We start from the raw sequence: 20464 nt of genomic DNA on the forward strand, positions 1-20464 counted from the left end.
CCTCAGGTGGACCAGCCGCTAGCCCGCCTCTCGATCTTCGGGCGGGTGATCGAAGACAGCCCAAAAGAGGCGAGCGAACTCCCCATAGTTGTCCAACACGGCTCCTCCTTTGTTCCAGACCGCGTTGGCCCACTCCAGGGCTTTCCCCGAGAGGCAGGAGACGAGGGCGGACACCTTCTCCCGCTCCGATGGGGCCGGCCTGATGCTGGAGAAGTAGAGCTCCAGTTGGAGGAGGAATCCTTGGCAGAGAGCAGCTGTCCCATCGAACTCCCGTGGTCGGGATATATGGATCCCGCTGGGGTGTGGGTGGCTGGATCCGGTTGCCCAGCTGGTCTCGACAGATCAGGTCCTCTCCTCTCCAGAAGTTGGACGACCTGAAGAACCCGATCCATCGCTTCTCCCAAGCTGGCTAGCATCGTTGAATGCTCCTGGACCCGTGCCATGACTCCAGGCAAGCGCTCCTCTCCCGTTGACTCCATTTCGGGTGGGTGATTCTGTGAGAGTGTGATTTGAAGGAGTCAGGCGCAGGAGGGTAAATCACATACGTTTTTCCGTAGTACACAGTTATGCTGGATAGCGTCAACAGTCCAGTGCGCAAAACAGGCGCACTGGAACAAATACAGGCACACGGGGAAAATATACCCTGGCAATACAAAGTACAGGTAGCTCCACCGAGCTACACTCATCTGTATGAACAGGGTGTGTGTAATTGACAAGACAAGACAAATGGAATGAGGAGATATGGAGCGGCAGTGGCTAGAAGGCCTGTGACGACGAACGCCAAAGCCTATCCGAACAAGGAGGGGAGGCAGCTTCGGAGGAAGTCGTGACAATTGCAAAGCAATCACTAGCCTGCTATTCAGTGGAGTGGCTGTGTGGTCCAAAGTCTGGGATTAAGGATATATTTTCCAAGTTTAAAATTATAAACATTCAACATTGGCCATGCTATCAATCCAGCATGATTTCTGGCGCGCTCAAAACAACTGTTAACTCAGAACTGGGAAATCTGACTTCAGTGAGTACAAGACAACCGCGAACTCAGGAAAAAACTAGTTCCGACTGGGAAAATATGTTTTGAACGGTCATCCAACTCGGAATTGTAAGTCGGGAACTTGGGCCTCTTTCTAGAGCTACGACCTGAAGATCCCTGACGTCATCATGATTCGACCTTGTTTTTTTCAGAGTTCCCATAAATCTGTTACAGGAGGGGGTCGCAGTTCCGGAGCAACCCACTAGGTGTCATCCTCCGACAACCATAGGCACCTCCTCACTCACAGTCTGGACTAATCATTATCTTATTGGTGTCACCTGTGTCTACCTGTTCGCCTGTGTATTTATGCCCTCACTTACCTGTGTTCCCTTGCTCTGTTTTCTCGATGCCAAACAGTACTAATCAGTGTCAGATCGCAAGACGTATGAACAGGTACTTGAGAAGTGTTCTGCATGTTACATTGTTGTTTTCAGTCATAGTTAGTATTTCATATGTTTACTGTCAGCCTGTTTTTGGAGACCAATTTGCTCCTCCTTAATCTTTTCGTGACTAGTCCGTTATTTTGTATCCTGGTTTTGGGACCACCAGTAAAGATCCTTGTTTCACCATCTCTGCCTACTGCCTACTGTCTATCCTGCACCGCACCTGGGTCACACCTCACACCAACCCTTACAGAAAACAGAGCCAATATGGACCCAGCGGAGGCAGCACAGTATTGCAGCGCATTGGCAACGCAGGGAGCTATGCTGAACCAGCACGACCACAGCCTGCAGCAGATCACTGAGAATCTCAGCCAGCTGACGATTGCCGTGCATAGCTGGGTGGACACCCGACCAGCCCCGGCAGCCGGCGGAGCGGAAGCCGTGGCAGCGGCGTCTCCAGTCTCACCTGCGATATCGCGGGAACCCCGCCTACCACCTCCAGAGAGGTACGACGGACATCCAGAGGGCTGCAGGGAATTCCTCACCCAGTGTTCCCTGGTATTCAGCCTACAAACCTCCTCCTTCCCGACGGAGCAGGGCCGGGTGGCCTACATTATCACTCTGTCGACGGGTCGGGCCCTTTCCTGGGCTACCGCGGAGTGGGAGAGCCAAACACCGGCGTGCTCCGACTCCTACCAATTCACCCGGGAGCTACGCAAGGTGTTCGACACTTCTCGGGTGGTGTCGGGGCACGAGGCCGGGAGGCGGCTCACGGCCTGTCGGCAGGGTGACCGTTCGGTGGCGGACTACTCCGTGGAGTTACGGACCCGGGCTCAAGAGGCACGATGGGAGGAGGCCGCCCTGGTCGTCCTTTACGCGCAGGGGCTATCGGAGGGGATGAAGTATGAACTATCCTTCAGGGAGCTGCCTGAGCGACTGGATGGCCTCGTCGACCTCTCGATGCGGGTAGACAATCAACGTTGTGAGAGTGCGCACAGAGAGGGATGACGCAAGGCACGCTTGTCCAGGGACGTTGCCTGTACTGCGGCCAGGCAGATTACCACTGCGACTCATGCCCGGAGAAGCCGGGAAATGGGAGGGCTCGCTAATATCAGGAGGGGTGCTAGCGAACCGGAACCGAAAACCCAAACCCAGAGACTCCCGGGGTCGGGCGCATGCACTGCTGGATTCGGGGGTTGCGGGAAACCTGATGGACGCAGGGCTGGCCCAAGGGTGGAGCGTTCCGTTACTCTCCCTCTCTGAGCCGGTTCCGGTCATGGGCCTGGATGGCCGGCCGTTGGGGTCGGGTTTCATCACCTGGCGCACTGTCCCCGTGCGTGTCTGGGTGGCAGGGGGGCTATGGGAGGATATCCAGTTTTTCATCCCACAAACCCCGGATAGACTGGTCCACGGGGCGGCTCATCCTGGAGGGAGGCTCTGCCTCCATCCTGTTCCGGTCTCCACCGACCACTCATCAGCTCAAACCACCATCCCATCCCAGACCACCTACCAGTCCTCACCTCTTCCCCAGGTCCCGCACTCCGAACCACCTACCGCCCTAGCGGTGGTTGCCACCGGGAGGACAGCAGCTACAGGCTCTGTCACCGGCCCAGACCTGGCAGGCATTCCCCGGGAGTATTGGGATCTGGGGGAGGTGTTTAGTAAGAGGCGTGCCAAGGGCCTACCTCCTCACAGGCCATACGACTGCGCTATCGATCTCCTGCCGGGGCCATGCCCACACGAGGGCGATTGTTTTCCTTGTCCCCGCTGGAGACGCTGGCCATGAGGGAGTATATCGACGAGGCACTCATCGAGGGTCACATCCATCCCTCTACCTCACCCACGGGCGCAGGCTTTTTCTTTGTGGGGAAAAAGGACGGTGGGCAGCAGACGTGCATTGATTACCTGGTGCTCAACGACATCATGGTTAAGAACCACTACCCACTCCCCCTGATGACGACAGCATTCAAGTCGTTGCAGGGAGCCTGGATCTTCACCAAGCTGGACTTACGAAATGCCTACAACGATGGTGAGGATTCGGGAGGGGGGCGAGTGGAAGACGGCTGTTAACACACCCAGTGGACATTACGAGTACCAAGTCATGCCGTTCGGTCTAGCCAACGCGCCTGCGGTGTTCCAGGTGTTGGTCAATGACGTGCTCAGGGACCTCCTCGATTACAGCGTCTTAGTGTATTTGGATGACATCCTAATATTTTCAAAGGACATGAGTGAACACCAGCAGCACGTTCGGCAGGTCCTCCAACGCTTTCTCCGTCACCAGCTCTACGTCAAGGCGGAGAAGTGCATGTTCCACACAGAGACAGTCTCCTTCCTGGGGTTCATCGTCACCCAGGGGGACCTACGGATGGACCCAGCCAAGGTCAGCACGGTACTGGATTGGCCCCATCCCTCATCCCTCAAGCAACTACAATGGTTTTTAGGGTTCGCTAATTTTTATAGGCGATTTATTTGCAATTTTAGCCCACTAGCTGCTCCCCTGACAGCCCACACCCAAACGAGCGTGAGCCCCTTCGCCTGGACCCCGGAAGCGGGGAACACATTTGATGCACTTAAGCGGCGCTTTACATCGGCCCCGGTCCTCGGGCATCCTGATCCGTCCCTGCCGTTCATTGTGGAGGTGGATGCTTCAGATGTTGCGTTGGGAGCAATCCTGTCCCAGCGATTCCTCACGGACGGTAAGACTCACCCCTTTGCGGTTTTCTCCCGTCGGCTGTCCCCGGCGGAGCGGAATTATGATGTGGGGAACCGAGAGCTGCTAGTGGTCAAACTCGCCCTGGGGGAGTGGAGGCATTGGCTAGAGTGGGCCGCCCATCCATTCGTCTTATGGACTGACCATAAGAACTTAGCCTACATTCAGGGGGCCAAGAGGCTCAACTCTCGCCAGGCCAGGTGGGCGTTGTTCTTCACCAGGTTCCGGTTCACGATCTCATACCCTGTGTACCTGGTGGAGAAGGACGACCCCATGGTCCCCAGTGCCCTGATTGCTGCCCCAGTTTCGTGGGGAATCGATAGGCTGGTCAGAGCAGCTCTATGGCGGGAGCCCGATCCGGACGGAGGTCCATCGGGCAGGATGTACGTACCCAAGGCTGCGCTCTCGTGACTGCTTCAGTGGGCGCACACGTCCTACCTCACCAGCAATCCAGGGGGTGCCAGGACGTTGGAGTTCCTGCGTAGGAGGTTCTGGTGGCCATCAGCTGATGGGGATATGCGCGCCTTCGTGGCTGCTTGCCCGGTGTGCGTGCGCACGTTGAGCTCACGTCAGCCCGCGGCAGGGCTGCTCTGACCCCTGCCTATCCCCAAGCGCCCCTATTCCCCGAGCAAGAGGAGGAGGCGTCGGTCTCGTCGGACCAGGCCCACATCAGTCGCTGTCACCGCACCTGGAGGCAGGTATGGGCGGTGCTTAAGCGGGCCTCTGTAAGGTTTCAACATCAGGCCAACCGCAGGCGTTGCCCGGCCCCGGTTTTTCGCCCGGGACAGAGGGTGTTGCTCTCCAAGCGGGATCTTCCCCTCCGCGGGGAGTCCAGGAAGCTGTCCCCCTGGTTCGTCGGGCTTTTCAGAGTATCCGGCGAGTCAACCCAGTGGCCTACCGCCTGCAATTTCCCCCCACCATGCAGGTGCATCCCCCGTTCCATGTGTCCCTCCTCAAGCCCGTCGCCACCTGTCCCCTGGTTCCCCCTCCTCGTCCTGTTCCCCCGCTGCGCCTCCTCGGAAGGCAGCCGGCTTTTACTGTGGACCAGATCCTGAACTGCCGGCGGGGGGCACTGTTACAGGAGGGGGTCGCAGTTCTGGAGCGACCCACTAGGTGTCATCCTCCGACAACCTTAGGCACCTCCTCACTCACAGTCTGGACTAATCATTATCTTATTGGTGTCACCTGTGTCTACCTGTTCACCTGTGTATTTTTGCCCTCACTTCCCTGTGTTCCCTTGCTCTGTATTCTCTGCTAGTTCTCGATGCCAAACAGTACTAATCAGTGTCTGATCGTGAGACATATGTACAGGTACTTGAGAAGTGTTCTTCCTGTTTCGTTGTTTTCAGTCATAGTTAGTATTTTGTATGTTTGCTGTCAGCCTGTTTTTGGAGACCAATTTGCTCCTCCTTTATTTTTTCGTGACAAATCCATTATTTTGTATCCAGGTTTTGGGATCACCAGTAAAGATCCTTGTTTCACCATCACTGCCTACTGCCTATCCTGCACCGCACCGGGTCACACCTCACACCAACCCTTACATAAATCCAGTGAATGGCAGACTTCGATGACAAAGTCTGATGACAAAATGTGCCTACGAAGGACCGCATCGCTACCTTCCTGTTCAAGTGAGCACAGCACAACAAGGTGAGTCCAAAAATGTACTGTATGCTGCTGCATAAATGATGTAATATGCCAGGGAGATATGTATACTGTAGCTAAGAAAGTAATACTAAATGTATGTTGTGTAGTAAGCTGTTAGTAGCCCATGTGCCTCACCCTAATAATTGGGTCTATTTTTCCCTCTTAATTTCGCCTACTGTTCTGACTTGGTGGGGCACATATAGCCTATAACCTGTTTTAGAGAAATGTATTTCATCAAATATTGTAAGAGCTTTCATTGTCTACTTATATGCCCCCCTTATTTATTCTACGGTTCTGACTTGGTGTACAGGGAGAACACTGTAAGAACGGCCCATGTTCTGAATTCTGACTCTGTACATTTCAAAAGTGCTGAACAAATAGTTATATTGACTAGGCCCGTCCTAGCTCGCTCATTTTTTATTTTTTATTTCACCTTTATTTAACCAGGTAAACCAGTTGAGAACAAGTTCTCATTTACAAATGCGACCTGGCCAAGATAAAGCAAAGCAGTGCGATAAAAACAACAACAACACAGAGTTACATATGGAATACACAAAAACGTACAGTCAATAACACAATAGAAAATAGAGAATCTATATACAGTGTGTGCAAATGTAGTAAGTTATGGAGGTAAGGCAATAAATAGGCCATAGTGCAAAATAATTACAATTTAGTATTAACACTGAAGTGATAGATGTGCAGAAGATGATGTGCAAATAGAGATACTGGGCTGCAAATGAGCAAAATAAATAACAATGTAAATAACAATATGGGGATGAGGTAGTTGGGTGGGCTAATTACAGATGGGCTGTGTACAGTTACAGTGATCGGTAAGCTGCTCTGACAACTGCTGCTTAAAGTTAATGAGGGAGATGTGTCTCCAGCTTCAGAGATTTTTGTAGTTCGTTCCAGTCATTTTCAGCAGAGAACTGGAAGGAATGGCGGCCAAAGGAGGTGTTGGCTTTGGGGATGACCAGTGAGATATACCTGCTGGAGCGCATACTACGGGTGGGTGTTGCTATGGTGACCAATGAGCTAAGATAAGGCAGGGATTTGCCTAGAAGTGATTTACAGATGACCTGGAGCCAGTGGGTTTGGCGACGAATATGTAGTGAGGGCCAGCCAACGAGAGCGTACAGGTCACAATGGTGGGTAGTATATGGGGCTTTGGTGACAAAACAGATGGCACTGTGATAGACTACATCCAATTCGCTGAGTTGAGTGTTGGAAGCTATTTTGTAAATGACATCGCCGAAGTCAAGGATCGGTAGGATAGTCAGTTTTACAAGGGCATGTTTAGCAGCATGAGTGAAGGAGGCTTTGTTGCGAAACAGGAAGCCGATTCTAGATTTAACTTTGGATTGGAGATGCTTAATGTGAGTCTGGAAGGAGAGTTTACGGTCTAACCAGACACCTAGGTATTTGTAGTTGTCCACATATTCTAAGTCAGACCAGCCGAGAGTAGTGATTCTAGTCGGGCGAGCGGGTGCAAGCATCGTTCGATTGAAGAGCATGCATTTAGTTTTACTAGCGTTTAAGAGCAGTTGGAGGCCACGGAAGGAGTGTTGTATGGCATTGTCCAATGAAGGGCCAGATGTATACAAAATGGTGTCGTCTGCGTAGAGGTGGATCTGAGAGTCACCAGCAGCAAGAGCGACATAATTGATATACACAGAGAATAGAGTCGGCCCGAGAATTGAACCCTGTGGCACCCCCATAGAGACTGCCAGAGGTCCAGACAACAGGCCCTCCGATTTGACACATTGAACTCTATCTGAAAAATTGTTGGTGAACCAGGCGAGGCAGTCAGTTGAGAAACCAAGGCTATTTAGTCTGCCAATAAGAATGCGGTGGTTTACAGAGTCAAAGGCCTTGGCTAGGTCGATGAAGACGGCTGCACAGTACTGTCTTTTATCAATCGCGGTTATTATATTGTTTAGGACCTTGAGCGTGGCTGAGGTGCACCCATGACCAGCTCGAAAACCAGATTGCATAGCGGAGAAGGTTCGGTGGGATTCGAAGTGGTCGGTGATCTGTTTGTTAACTTGGCCTTCAAATAATTTCAAAAGGCAGGGTAGGATGGATATAGGTCTGTAACAGTTTGGATCTAGAGTGTCACCCCCTTTGAAGAGGGGGATGACTGCGGCAGCTTTCCAATCTCTGGGGATCTCAGACGATACGAAAGAGAGGTTGAGCAGGCTAGTAATAGGGGTTGCAACAATTTCGGCTGCTAATTTTAGAAAGAAAGGGTCCAGATTGTCCTAGCCCAGTTGATTTGTAGGGGTCCAGATGTTGCAGCTCTTTCAGGACATCAGCTATCTGAATTTGGGTGAAGGAGAAGCGGGGGGGCATGGGCAGGTTGCAGCGGAGGGTGCAGAGCTGGCGGCCGGGGTAGGGGTAGCCAGGTGGAAAGTATGGCCAGCCGTAGCAAAATGCTTATTGAAATTCTCGATTATCGTAGATTTATCGGTGGTGACAGTGTTTCCTAGCCTCAGTGCAGTGGGTAGCTGGGAGGAGGTGCTTTTATTCTCCATGGACTTTACATTGTCCAAAAACTTTTTTGGAGTTAGTGCTACAGGATGCAAATTTCTGTTTGAAAAAGCTAGCCTTTGCTTTCCTAACTGATTGTGTATATTGGTTCCTGACATCCCTGAAAAGTTGCATATCGTGGGGGCTGTTCGATGCTAATGCAGTACGCCACAGGATGTTTTTGTGCTGGTCAAGGGCAGTCAAGTCTGAGGAGAACCAGGGGCTATATCTGTTCGCAGACCCATTACGGACGCAGGCAATGAGGCAGTGATCGCTGAGTTTCTGGTTGAAGACAGCGGGGGTGTATTTAGAGGGTAAATTAGTCAGGATGATATCTATGAGGGTGCCCATGTTTACGGATTTAGGGTTGTACCTGGTAGGTTCCTTGATATTTTGTGTGAGATTGAGGGCATCTAGTTTAGATTGTAGGACGGCCGGGGTGTTAAGCATATCCCAGTTTAGGTCTTAATCAAAATTACGGATTGCCTCTTATCCGCTTGTCCCCTTATGCCATAGTTTGTACATCTCAATTGTCAGTAGAAACCACATTTATTTAAGCAGGTCAGCCATATCAGCTATGTTTTTTTTAAAGGCAGTAAATTCGCTGCCAGACAAGGCTACATAGCCAGGTGTAGCAACGGTAAGATGTTGGGACTCTGCTGTTGGGACAGCTTTATGGAGGCCCTAACAGCTTTATGTAGGCCCTAACAGTTTATGGGCATGGTATGTTACCGTTATAGTGCAATTAATGTATTGTTTAGTGTTCTGTCATGTTGTGGCTTCGCTGGCATGCATCCCCCCACCAATATTTACATGCTCAAATCGCCGCTGAATTTCTTATGTAAAATATTGTAATGACCCAGCTGGGTCATAAAGTAAAAGAGAGACGGGCACCAGGTGTACAGGCAGAACACAGGTTTATTCCTAAATGGGCTATTGTTCAGGCCACAACCCACGCCGCTAAACCTCAAACATACACAAATAGAACATGTCAAATCAAGGGTCCCGAACAGAAGAGAGAGATGAGACCGTAACCCCTATTTAATCATTCCCAAAATCCCGCGGGATTACCCATCATACCCCCCCAACCTTTCCATCTGTCCTGGCATATTTAACCCCTGCTAGTACCCATGAGAACGATAACACATCCATGAACACAGAACACAATACAGGGTCGTTACATAGCCCCCTCATTTCTAAACCCTAGCCCCCTAGGGTTACAAAACAAAATCCTTAAAAACGACCCGGAGGTCGCATCAGTCTCTTGTGCCTTCCCTTGACTCTCACTGGTGGACCCCCAGAACACTCATCTGCCCCAATGTCATTTCCAGCACCCCGAAGAGGCAGCCCCCGTCCCAGGCTCAGCTTGCATTAGAGTCTCCTCGCTAGACTGTCCCCGTGTGCTCACATCAGAGTCCTCACTTCCATTCCCTACCGTTTTCCTCCCTCTGTAGGGCGCCAATCGGTCCCGGTGGACCACCACCTTCCTGCCCCGTGGGGGAACCTCCACCCGGTACGTCACCTCCCCCCACTCTCTCTATCACCAGGCACGGCCCCACCCAGGCACTGTCCAGCTTTGGGCACCGCCCTTCTTGCGCGTGGGGTTGTGAAGCCACACGCGTTCTCCCGCTCCAAAGTGCCTCCCCCTAGCGCGTGAGTCATAGTGGCGCTTTTGGCGCATTCCTGCGTTCTCGAGTTGCTCTCTTGCGAAGGTGTGAGCCGCCTCTAACCGGTTCTGCAGTCGACGAACATAGTTCGGGCCAGGCAAAACCCCCGTCGTCGTTATCAGGAGGGTGGCCAAACGTCAGTTCGGCTGGGGTGCGCAACTCACGACCTAACATTAGTAGCGCTGGGGAGCACGCAGTCGATTCCTGAACAGCCGACCTACATGCCATGAGAATAAACGGTAAGTGGGTGTCCCAATCTCTCTGGTGTTTTGAGGTAACGATAGCCAGCTGTTGTGCTAATGTTCTGTTAAATCTTTCCACCAGCCCATCACTCTGGGGATGAAGCGGAGTAGTGCGCGTCTTCTCCGCGCCTAACCGTCTACACAACTCTGAGAACACCCGTGACTCAAAGTTTCTCCCCCTGGTCGCTGTGTATAGACTGTGGCACCCCGAACCGACTGATTATTCCCCCTACCAATGCATCAGCTACTGTTTCTGCCTCCTGGTCTGGGAGAGCGTAAGCCTCTGGCCACTTGGTGAAGTAGTCCATAGCAGTTAGAATCCACCTGTTACCGCTGTCTGTGATTGGAAACGGTCCAACTATGTCTACCCCCAGTCTCTCCATGGGCTCCCCTACTGGGAATTGTTGTAGGAGGGCGTGTGACTGACCTGGAGGTCCTTTCTTAGCAGCACACTCATCGCACTGCCTGCAAAAGTCCTCCACATCCCTCCTGTGCCTGGCCCAATAGAAGCCTTTACGTACGCGCTTTAACGTTTTGGAGACCCCAAAATGCCCTGCGCCTACTCCACCGTGAAGCTGCTGTAACACGCTCCCTTGCAGCCTTTTGGGAACCACTACCTGCCACGTCATTTCTCCAGTAGCTGGCTTTTTCCACCCCCTCTCTGGAGCACTCCCTCAGCCACTCTAAGGACTGAGAATTTAGCCCAGAGTCCTTTGGTGACTGGTGATAGAGGGGCTACTTCCCCCCATGGCGGTCGTCTTCTCTCTTCCACCCACCCCAGCACAGGACGCAGCTCTGCGTCCTCCTCCTGGCGACGCCTCCACTCCCCGACGTCCACAGCCTCAAGCTCCCGGCACTCTGTCACCCTCAGCTGACTCACCGTGGCGGTGACTCCCTCCTCCATGCACAGTTCCCTCTCTCGCTCCACCCGTTTGGCGCAGTACCCACAGCCGTCCTCAGCACACGGGCGGCGGGACAAGGCGTCTGCATTGCTGTGGCGAAGGCCGGCCCTGTGCTCCACCTGGAAGTCGTAGGGTTGCAGCTCCTCCAACCAGCGGGCGATCTGACCCTCTGGCTCCTTGAAGGAGAGAAGCCACTGCAGGGCGGAGTGATCCGTCCGCACCACAAACGGCAGGCCCCCAGGTAGTACTTGAAATGGCGTACTGCTGCCACGACAGCCAAAAGCTCCCTCCTTGTCACGCAGTAGCGTTTTTCAGCCTTATCAAAAGTTCTGCTGTAATAAGCTACTACGTGCTCCCCGTCAGAACCACGCTGAGCCAGCACGGCCCCCAAGCCCTCATTGCTTGCATCGGTGTCCAGAATAAACGGACGGTTTGGGTCTGGTGAGGACAGGACAGGGGCCTCCACCAGGGCACGTTTGAGGGCCTCAAACGCCCGCTGGTGCTCTTCGGTCCACTGAAAGACAGTGTCCTTCTTGAGAAGGTGGTTCAAAGGAGCTGCTATCCCCGCAAACCCCTTTCACAAACCTACGATAGTAGGATGCCAGACCCAGGAAGCTCTTAACCTCCTTTTTTCCTTTGGAATTGGCCACCCCCTCACAGCCTCCACTTTGTCTGGCAACGTGCTGATACCCTCACCACCCAGCTGATGACCCAGGAACGCCAACTCCCTTTGCATGAAATGGCACTTTTCCGGGTGTAATTTTAGCCCCGCCCCCGAGATCCTCTTCAGCACTCGCCTAAGTGCCCCCAGTGCCCCCTCAAACGACGTGCCATGTACCAATATGTCGTCTAGGTACACGACACACTCGTCTCTCGGAACCCCCGCCAGCACTCTGTCCATGAGCCTCTCAAAGGTGGCAGGAGCATTACAAAGCCCGAAGCACAGCACCTTGAACTGCCAATGGCCCCTATCCGTGGAGAAGGCCGTTTTTCACGTGCCCCAGGCGAGAGGGGCACCTGCCAGTAGCCGCTGCGCAGATCAAGGGAAGAGAACCACGAGGACCCTCTGACGTGGTCTAGCGACTCATCGATCCTCGGTATGGGGTAAGAGTCTTTAATGGTGACAGAATTTAGGCCCCTGTAGTCCGCACAAAACCTAAGTTTACCCCCTTTCTTAGGCACCATGACGACCGGCGCGGACCACGGGCTATCTGATGGCTCAATGAAATCAGCCCGCAACATGTCAGCAATAGCTGTGGCTGCTGCTTCCCTCTTGGCAAGGGGAATGCGACGGGGCCGAATTTTAATGGGTTGGTTGTCCCCAGTGTCGATGTCGTGCTGAACCAGGTGCGTTTGCCCTACCTCATCTTCCCCCAAGCGAAGCTATCTTTAAAGTCAAACAGCAGCTGCTTTAATTGTCTCTGTTGTCCCTCGTCCAGACCTTGACAGTTTTTCAGCCACACAGCCTCAACGGCGTCGATAACTTCCTCCTTCCCCCTGTCGGGCTGATGGGGTGAAGAAGCCAGTGTGTTTTGGGCTACTGGGATGCCTGTGCTTGCACCATTATGGGGAGTGAAGGTCGGTGCCGCTGGAGACAGCTGCTGGGATGGAACAACGACCAAGGGAGCAGCCGGGACGACCAGTGGAGTTTCGGCAAGCTTGGAGGAAGACGGAGGGACAGCCCTGCCCCCTGCTGGCCCTCCCGTAGGCGACATTCCCACTGTGGGCCCCCCCGACAGCCTCAAAGTGCCCGAAGCTAAGTCCAACTGAGCCCCACAGTTTTTCAAAAAGTCCATTCCCAGTATACAGGGGTCCTGTACCGCTGCTACCCACACCGGACACCCCACAGTTCTCCCCCCCACAGTCACAGACACCCGACACTTCCCTAACATGGGGGCTAGCTCCCCCGTGACAGTCCGTAGCTGGACAAAGGTCGGCTCCACCCGCACCCCAACAGGTAGTATGTCTGGTCTCACCAGGGTTACTGTAGAGCCCGTGTCGACCAGGGCCAAACATTCCACCCCCTCTACCTTGACGATGACATTGCAGAAGTCCCCAATGGTGGTACGTCCCACCACAACTACCGGACTAGGAAACACGGTGGCCGCTACACCCTGGGGAAGCAGGTCCCCCACCCTCTTGCCTGCACTGCTGGGTACATCTTCTGCTTACTGTGGGTTCGGGGCGGAGGAATGGGCCCGCGCTGCCCCCTGCGCGAGAACCCGCTGTCGTTTCCCTGTTGACTGGAGAATCTGCCACACTCCCGCTGAATGTGGCCAGTCTGGCCACAACCCCAGCAGACAATGGAAGTTGAGCTGACACTGCGATGTTGTCTGGAGCCCTTCTCAATGACAAGCGAAGCGGTCTTGACTAACCCTCCCAACTCGTCGACCCACTCTGGTTTGGTGACCCCCAGCACCCCGGCCGCCGCTGCTCTCACCTCTGGTTGACTGGCAACCTCCACTCTCACTCCCTCACCCCAGATCAGCTCCCTCTTCCTGGCTATCTCCACTGCAGCCCGCAGAGATGCTGGGTCCGACATCTGCACATGCTTACCCAGTTCGGTGGGGGAGAGCGCTCTAATGAAACTGTCCCGTGCCAGCTCGTCTTGCACCCCAATCGACATATTTGCATAAGCCCGCCTGGTCAGGCTCAGAATATCACTTGCCAACGCCTTTAATGATTCCCCCTGAAGTCTCTTTTTTGTTATTCAGTTCAATCCGCAGCATGTTGGGCTGTGCATCGCTGCCAAACGGCCCCCCCAATGCCTCCACTAGCGCACCGTAGTCGCCCCTCTCGTCCGGGGCTAGCGTTAGCAGGCATTCCGACGCCTCCTCCTGACAGGCTCAGGGCAAGCTGTAACCCTTTCGTCTCGTCAGACCACCTCCCGGCTCTAGCCAACAACTCGAATTGAGTGAAAAAAACTTCCCATTTACCTTGTCCATTGAACTTTGGGAGTTTAGCCGCTACCGTGGCTAATGGCAATAGGGCGCTGCCATCTCTGTTTACATAAGGAGGTCCAGCCATTTCCGCACGCGGTGACGTCGATATCTCCGTCGCCGTGACGTCTGTTCTGGTCGAGCGGTTTGAAGGAAAACCCGCCCGTTCTGCCATCTTGCTGACTGACAATTTAACTCCCGCCATGTGGCTCTCCAGCTCTTCTACAGCCGTCATCGCCTGACCCTCCCGACCGGGTACACCCGAGCCCACAACGGCCACTTTGTCCGACTCTTCCTTAACTTTCCGCCTCGCCCCGATCATCCTGACCGTAGATGCGAGTCACGCTAAAGCTAACCACGGCCTATACTGAAACAGCTAACTCGCCTAATCTCGATCTATCCCCGTCGTTCGAAAGCACTTCTGACACCAATGTAATGACCCAGCTGGGTCATAAAGTAAAAGAGAGACGGGCACCAGGTGTACAGGCAGAACACAGGTTTATTCCTAAATGGGCTATTGTTCAGGCCACAACCCACGCCGCTAAACCTCAAACATACACAAATAGAACATGTCAAATCAAGGGTCCCGAACAGAAGAGAGAGATGAGACCGTAACCCCTATTTAATCATTCCCAAAATCCCGCGGGATTACCCATCATACCCCCCAACCTTTCCATCTGTCCTGGCATATTTAACCCCTGCTAGTACCCATGAGAACGATAACACATCCATGAACACAGAACACAATACAGGGTCGTTACAATATTAATTTAACTGAGGCCACTTTAACAGGTTTTATAAGGCTACACATGCTCCGACTACTGTAGTACTTCTTACCCCCGCCCCGTTATATTACAGCGTTACAGCAGAGACCGAAATCCCTGAATCGTGGGACAATGTCCAAGGCTGATGCGACTCGGTAAAGGAGGGTGGGAGAAGTCTGGGCGGGGAGTAGACTATCAAGCGCATAATCTGGCAAGCACTTGGAACCGTGTGTGCATTTTCATGATCGGATGATCGTTTAGCCCTAAATTTAATGTCGTTACAAATTTAATTTCTCTCTTCCATTTTGATTTATTTTTCTATTGCGTTGTACAATGTAGGCTATAGCCTTACGTGCGTGCGTCCAGTTCCAATCTTATTGCGCAAAACATATGCCATATTAGGGCAAGGCCTACCATATCTAAATAAACTGATCATCCAGGAGTTATGAATATCTATTTTGCAATATTTGCCTTCATGGCACCTGTTGTTATTGTTATGATAACGGTAGGAGTATCATGTGTAATTCATCGAAGGAGGCACAGTCGCATTGAACGCTCACTTCAATGATGGACGCTCTGGTTCGTGAGTAGCCTGTGTCTGTGATCGTGTCAGTGTGTGATTTGTCTGTGTTTACATGTTTTGTTGTTTTTCCGTTGTAGTTATAGCCTATGACATTTTATAGGCTAATGATGATGCATGCGGACAAATCTTCCCTTCACCCCTCCTTGTGGCGGGGCAGAAATACCCCCCACTTCAGTTTCTATCCTCTCCGGGAGCATCGCTCCGATTACCATGGAAGAAACCTTCCTATCATGGCGGCTAGATTCCAGGTGAAGGTAAGAAATGCGCTGTTCTGGAAACCAAGACGGTAACAGCCAGACATCGCATTGCACAGCAATTTGCCTTGTAATAGGCTATTTGGACAAATTGCTTGTGAGTACCAGTGGATTGTAGAGTAGCCTGCCTGCACTCAAAATTTTTTGGGGGGAATCCTGTTGTTTTTTTGGTAACTACCTGGCTGCCAGTAATTTAGGGGAGACCAGGGATGGTTGTAACATGGGATAGTTGTAACACTCAATATCTCCAATGAGGAACAAGCTAGAATTATGTGACTGGCTGTGCACATGCTTAGTTTAGTTGTCAACCCTCATGTGAAGAAGCAAGGCCTTGTGATATACAGCAAATTTTATTGACAAGAATCTGATTTTGAGGTAAGAAATACGTTCTTTTTTTTTTACCAAATCAGTTTTTGTGATGGCATCACCGGCTTTGTAGTTAGATTCACCAAACTTTTATCAGATTTATAACCAGTGTGTGTAGATATATTTGATGTAAGTTAACAATGCAAGGGTCAGGGTTAGTTGTAACAAGCCTTAGGAGGAATGGGTGCAGTGCTTGGTATGCATATTATAGGCCTGTCATGCCAAATAGTGTCGCCCCCCCCCCCCCTCGCAAGGGGTCTGAATACTTTCTGAATGCACTGTAAATAAGTAGGTAGCGATGTCAATCTAAAATAAATCTAAAAACAGCTTCAATTATTTTTTCCTATTTAACAATATTTTGTTGTATAAAGACAAATATATGGCAAAGAAAGAGTTTTCTCTTTTTTGTATTTTCGGTCTTCTGAATCAGTAGGTAGTCACTGATTCTGAGGTAATATACACTGCTCAAAAAAATAAAGGGAACACTTAAACAACACAATGTAACTCCAAGTCAATCACACTTCTGTGAAATCAAACTGTCCACTTAGGAAGCAACACTGATTGACAATACATTTCACATGATGTTGTGCAAATAGAATAGACAACAGGTGGAAATTATAGGCAATTAGCAAGACACCCCCAATAAAGGAGTGGTTCTGCAGGTGGTGACCACAGACCACTTCTCAGTTCCTTTGCTTCCTGGCTGATGTTTTGGTCACTTTTGAATGCTGGCGGTGCTTTCACTCTAGTGGTAGCATGAGACGGAGTCTACAACCCACACAAGTGGCTCAGGTAGTGCAGCTCATCCAGGATGGCACATCAATGCGAGCTGTGGCAAGAAGGTTTGCTGTGTCTGTGTCTGTGCTGTGCCAGAGCATGGAGGCGCTACCAGGAGACAGGCCAGTACATCAGGAGACGTGGAGGAGGCCGTAGGAGGGCAACAACCCAGCAGCAGGACCGCTCCCTCCGCCTTTGTGCAAGGAGGAATAGGTGGAGCACTGCCAGAGCCCTGCAAAATGACCTCCAGCAGGCCACAAATGTGCATGTGTCTGCTCAAACGGTCAGAAACAGACTCCATGAGGGTGGTATGAGGGCTGACGTTCACAGGTGGGGGTTGTGCTTACAGCCCAACACCGTGCAGGACGTTTGGCATTTGCCAGAGAACTCCAAGATTGGCAAATTCGCCACTGGCGCCCTGTGCTCTTCACAGATGAAAGCAGGTTCACACTGAGCACATGTGACAGACGTGACAGAGTCTGGAGACGCCGTGGAGAACGTTCTGCTGCCTGCAACATCCTCCAGCATGACCGGTTTGGCGGTGGGTCAGTCATGGTGTGGGGTGGCATTTCTTTGGGGGGCCGCACAGCCATCCATGTGCTCGCCAGAGGTAGCCTGACTGCCATTAGGTACCGAGATGAGATCCTCAGACCCCTTGTGAGACCATATGCTGGTGCGGTTGGCCCTGGGTTCCTCCTAATGCAAGACAATGCTAGACCTCATGTGGCTGGAGTGTGTCAGCAGTTCCTGCAAGAGGAAGGCATTGATGCTATGGACTGGCCCGCCCGTTCCCCAGACCTGAATCCAATTGAGCACATCTGGGACATCATGTCTCGCTCCATCCACCACAGATGCTTTAGTCCAGGTCTGGGAGGAGATCCCTCAGGAGACCATCTGCCACCTCATCAGGAGCATGCCCAGGCGTTGTAGGGAGGTCATACAGGCACGTGGAGGCCACACACACTACTGAGCCTAATTTTGACTTGTTTTAAGGACATTACATCAAAGTTGGATCAGCCTGTAGTGTGGTTTTCCACTTTAATTTTGAGTGTGACTCCAAATCCAGACCTCCATGGGTTGATACATTTGATTTCCATTGATAATTTTTGTGTGATTTGTTGTCAGCACATTCAACTATGTAAAGAAAAAAGTATTTAATAAGATTATTTCATTCATTCAGATCTAGGATGTGTTATTTGAGTGTTCCCTTAATTTTTTTGAGCAGTGTATTTGCGCGGACCGAGCGAGCGCTTATGATGTGAAATAGATCTAGAACGGCCCACGTCCTCCCTCCCTCCGCGACGCTACGACGTAAAATAGACGTAAAAACCTTGTCCGTTTGATTTAGAGAAATAACACCTATACCAATTTGTAAGTTGTTCGTATCAAATTTTGAATTTAGTAGCTCAAACAATCTCTGAGAAATTAACAAAAATGCAAAAAGTGTTACAACCATCCTCAGTCTTCCCTACCTACAAACAAGTTTTTTATTTTATTTTTTATTTTATTTTTTACAGTGTGGCTATTACTTGTTTAATCGGCTGATTAGACTGAAGCGCAAAACATTACATTGATCAATAGGGTAGAATGCAGGAACTTATAAAATAAATACTTTTAAAATACTGTTGAGAAAAGCACATTATTCTTCTGTTAATGATTTTTTCCCTAAAGGTGTACTGTTCATAACTGTTTAATTCTTTACCTACACTACTTTGTCAGAAAAATACTTAGAATGTCTCCAACATTAACATTCATTTACTGTTTATGCATTCAAAACAAGAGTTCAAATGTCAGTTACCTGTGTGATATCATCGGTCTGAGTAAACTTATCAATTTAACATGTATATTCTGAATGTGGTAAGCTCCTACTTACATTATGTAGTTTTACTTACTTACTTACTGACTTAGTCCTCTGTATTCCTACGCAAAACATAAGGCATTCTACATGTAAACTGCTTGCCTAGTAGCCTACTTATAATAGTTTCCACCCCCAGGATCACCATCAGTCTCAGACACCATGGCACAGCCCACACCCCTGGAAGCCGCCCTGGGAGCCCTCATCATGGCATTTCACAAGCACGCTGGCAGTGGAGAGAGAGCTAACCAACCTCATCAAGGCAGAGCTGCCCAACATCGCTGGGGTGAGTCATTGCAACACCTCGGGCCAGTTTCCCGGACACAGATTAAGCCTATAGTCCTGGACTAAATAGCACTTTCAATTAAGATTATCCATTGCACATGCTTTTAAAAAAGATGGAATCCGCAGTGAGGACATGGTCGGCCCCACCGCTGTTGTTATTGTTTTTTCTTTGTTGACAAGGCATTGGTGAGGAGCGTCTTGCAATGTGGTAAAAATGAAACGCAGTACATATTCTGCTGTTTTATCGCGCGTGCAATGATATCCGAGTGAAAAGTATAAATTGTTTGCGGTAACTTTTTTGTTGTAATATCGCAAACGGTCGTGGCAGTGCGGTAACTTTTTTGTTGTAATATCGCAAACGGTCGTGGCAGAGTCACCATTAGGGATTCCAGTTTTAAAGTCCAGGACTAGGCTTAATCTATGTCTATGTCCCTCAAGAGCTAGCAAATGCTATTCTAATGCTATTTTTTATTGTTATGTGTTTTGATTTTAATAAAAAATGTACATGAAATAAAGTTTAATTGAGATTGACTGATTATAATCTCATTCATTTAGTAGCCTACTAATGACAGCAAAGTATTGATATCCTAAGGTATTGTCTTCCTTGTGATCCAATTCCCTGCCCACACGTTCTCTTGACATGTGTGAAGTGTCAGCCATTCAGTGCGATTGACAACAAAATACTGAAATCCTAATGTATTGCGTCTTCCTTGTGATCTTATATTACATTGACATGAGCAGAAGGGTGGTCCTGAAGGAGATGACCTGATGATGATGCTGGACCAGGACGGTGACGGCGCTGTGAACTTGAAGGAGTACATTACCCTGATTGAATCCCTTGCCTGCATGTGCAACTGCGTCCTGGAAGGGAAAATGTGTTTGCATTTCATATAAAGACCCGCCTGCTTCCATCTGCTTTCTACAGTGTATTGCATTAGGCCTACATGTCACACTAATAATGTCACATATCTCATTGAGTAAATTGGGTAAATGCCCTCCTCTCTGTGTCCACACGCATGCACGCACGCCCGCCCGCACGCACACATAGACACAAAGGGTTGCATAACTCTGCAATAACTATGAGACTGATCCTCAAATACATGCACCCACATGGATTATTTTGTCAGAAAGTAGCTCAGTTGGTAGTGCATGGCGCTTGCAACGACAGGATAGTGGGTTTGAGTCCTGGGAACACCGGTACGTAAAATGTACGCGCGCATGACTAAGTCGCTTTTGATAAAAGCGTCTGCTAAATGGCTTGTATTGTTATATTAAGATCTCAAGAATGCTGCTAAACAGAGCATAGCATGTGAGATAGTAAACAGAGTGTGTAAGCTATGTGTAGTCCTAAGTATTTACTGTAATATGTTTTATCTTTGATGCTAATAAATGGGCAAAAGACCCAACCAAAGATCCACGTTTGTAAAGCGGTTTGTTTTGCACGCGTTTATGAACATTTGCAATCCTGCCTGTGCTATAGACTTTAGTGTCCTTTTTCATTCTGTTTATAAAGCAGTAGCAATTTTTTATGTAA

General features: G+C 50.5%; 1 pseudogene; it reads left to right on the plus strand.

Moving 5' to 3' along the window:
• Positions 1-20345, plus strand: part of LOC121571405 — a 39870-nt pseudogene extending 19525 nt beyond the window's left edge.
• Positions 20346-20464: the final 119 nt, after the last annotated feature.

Source organism: Coregonus clupeaformis, chromosome 8 (genome assembly GCF_020615455.1).
Source record: "Coregonus clupeaformis isolate EN_2021a chromosome 8, ASM2061545v1, whole genome shotgun sequence".
Classification (NCBI taxonomy): Eukaryota; Metazoa; Chordata; class Actinopteri; order Salmoniformes; family Salmonidae; genus Coregonus; species Coregonus clupeaformis.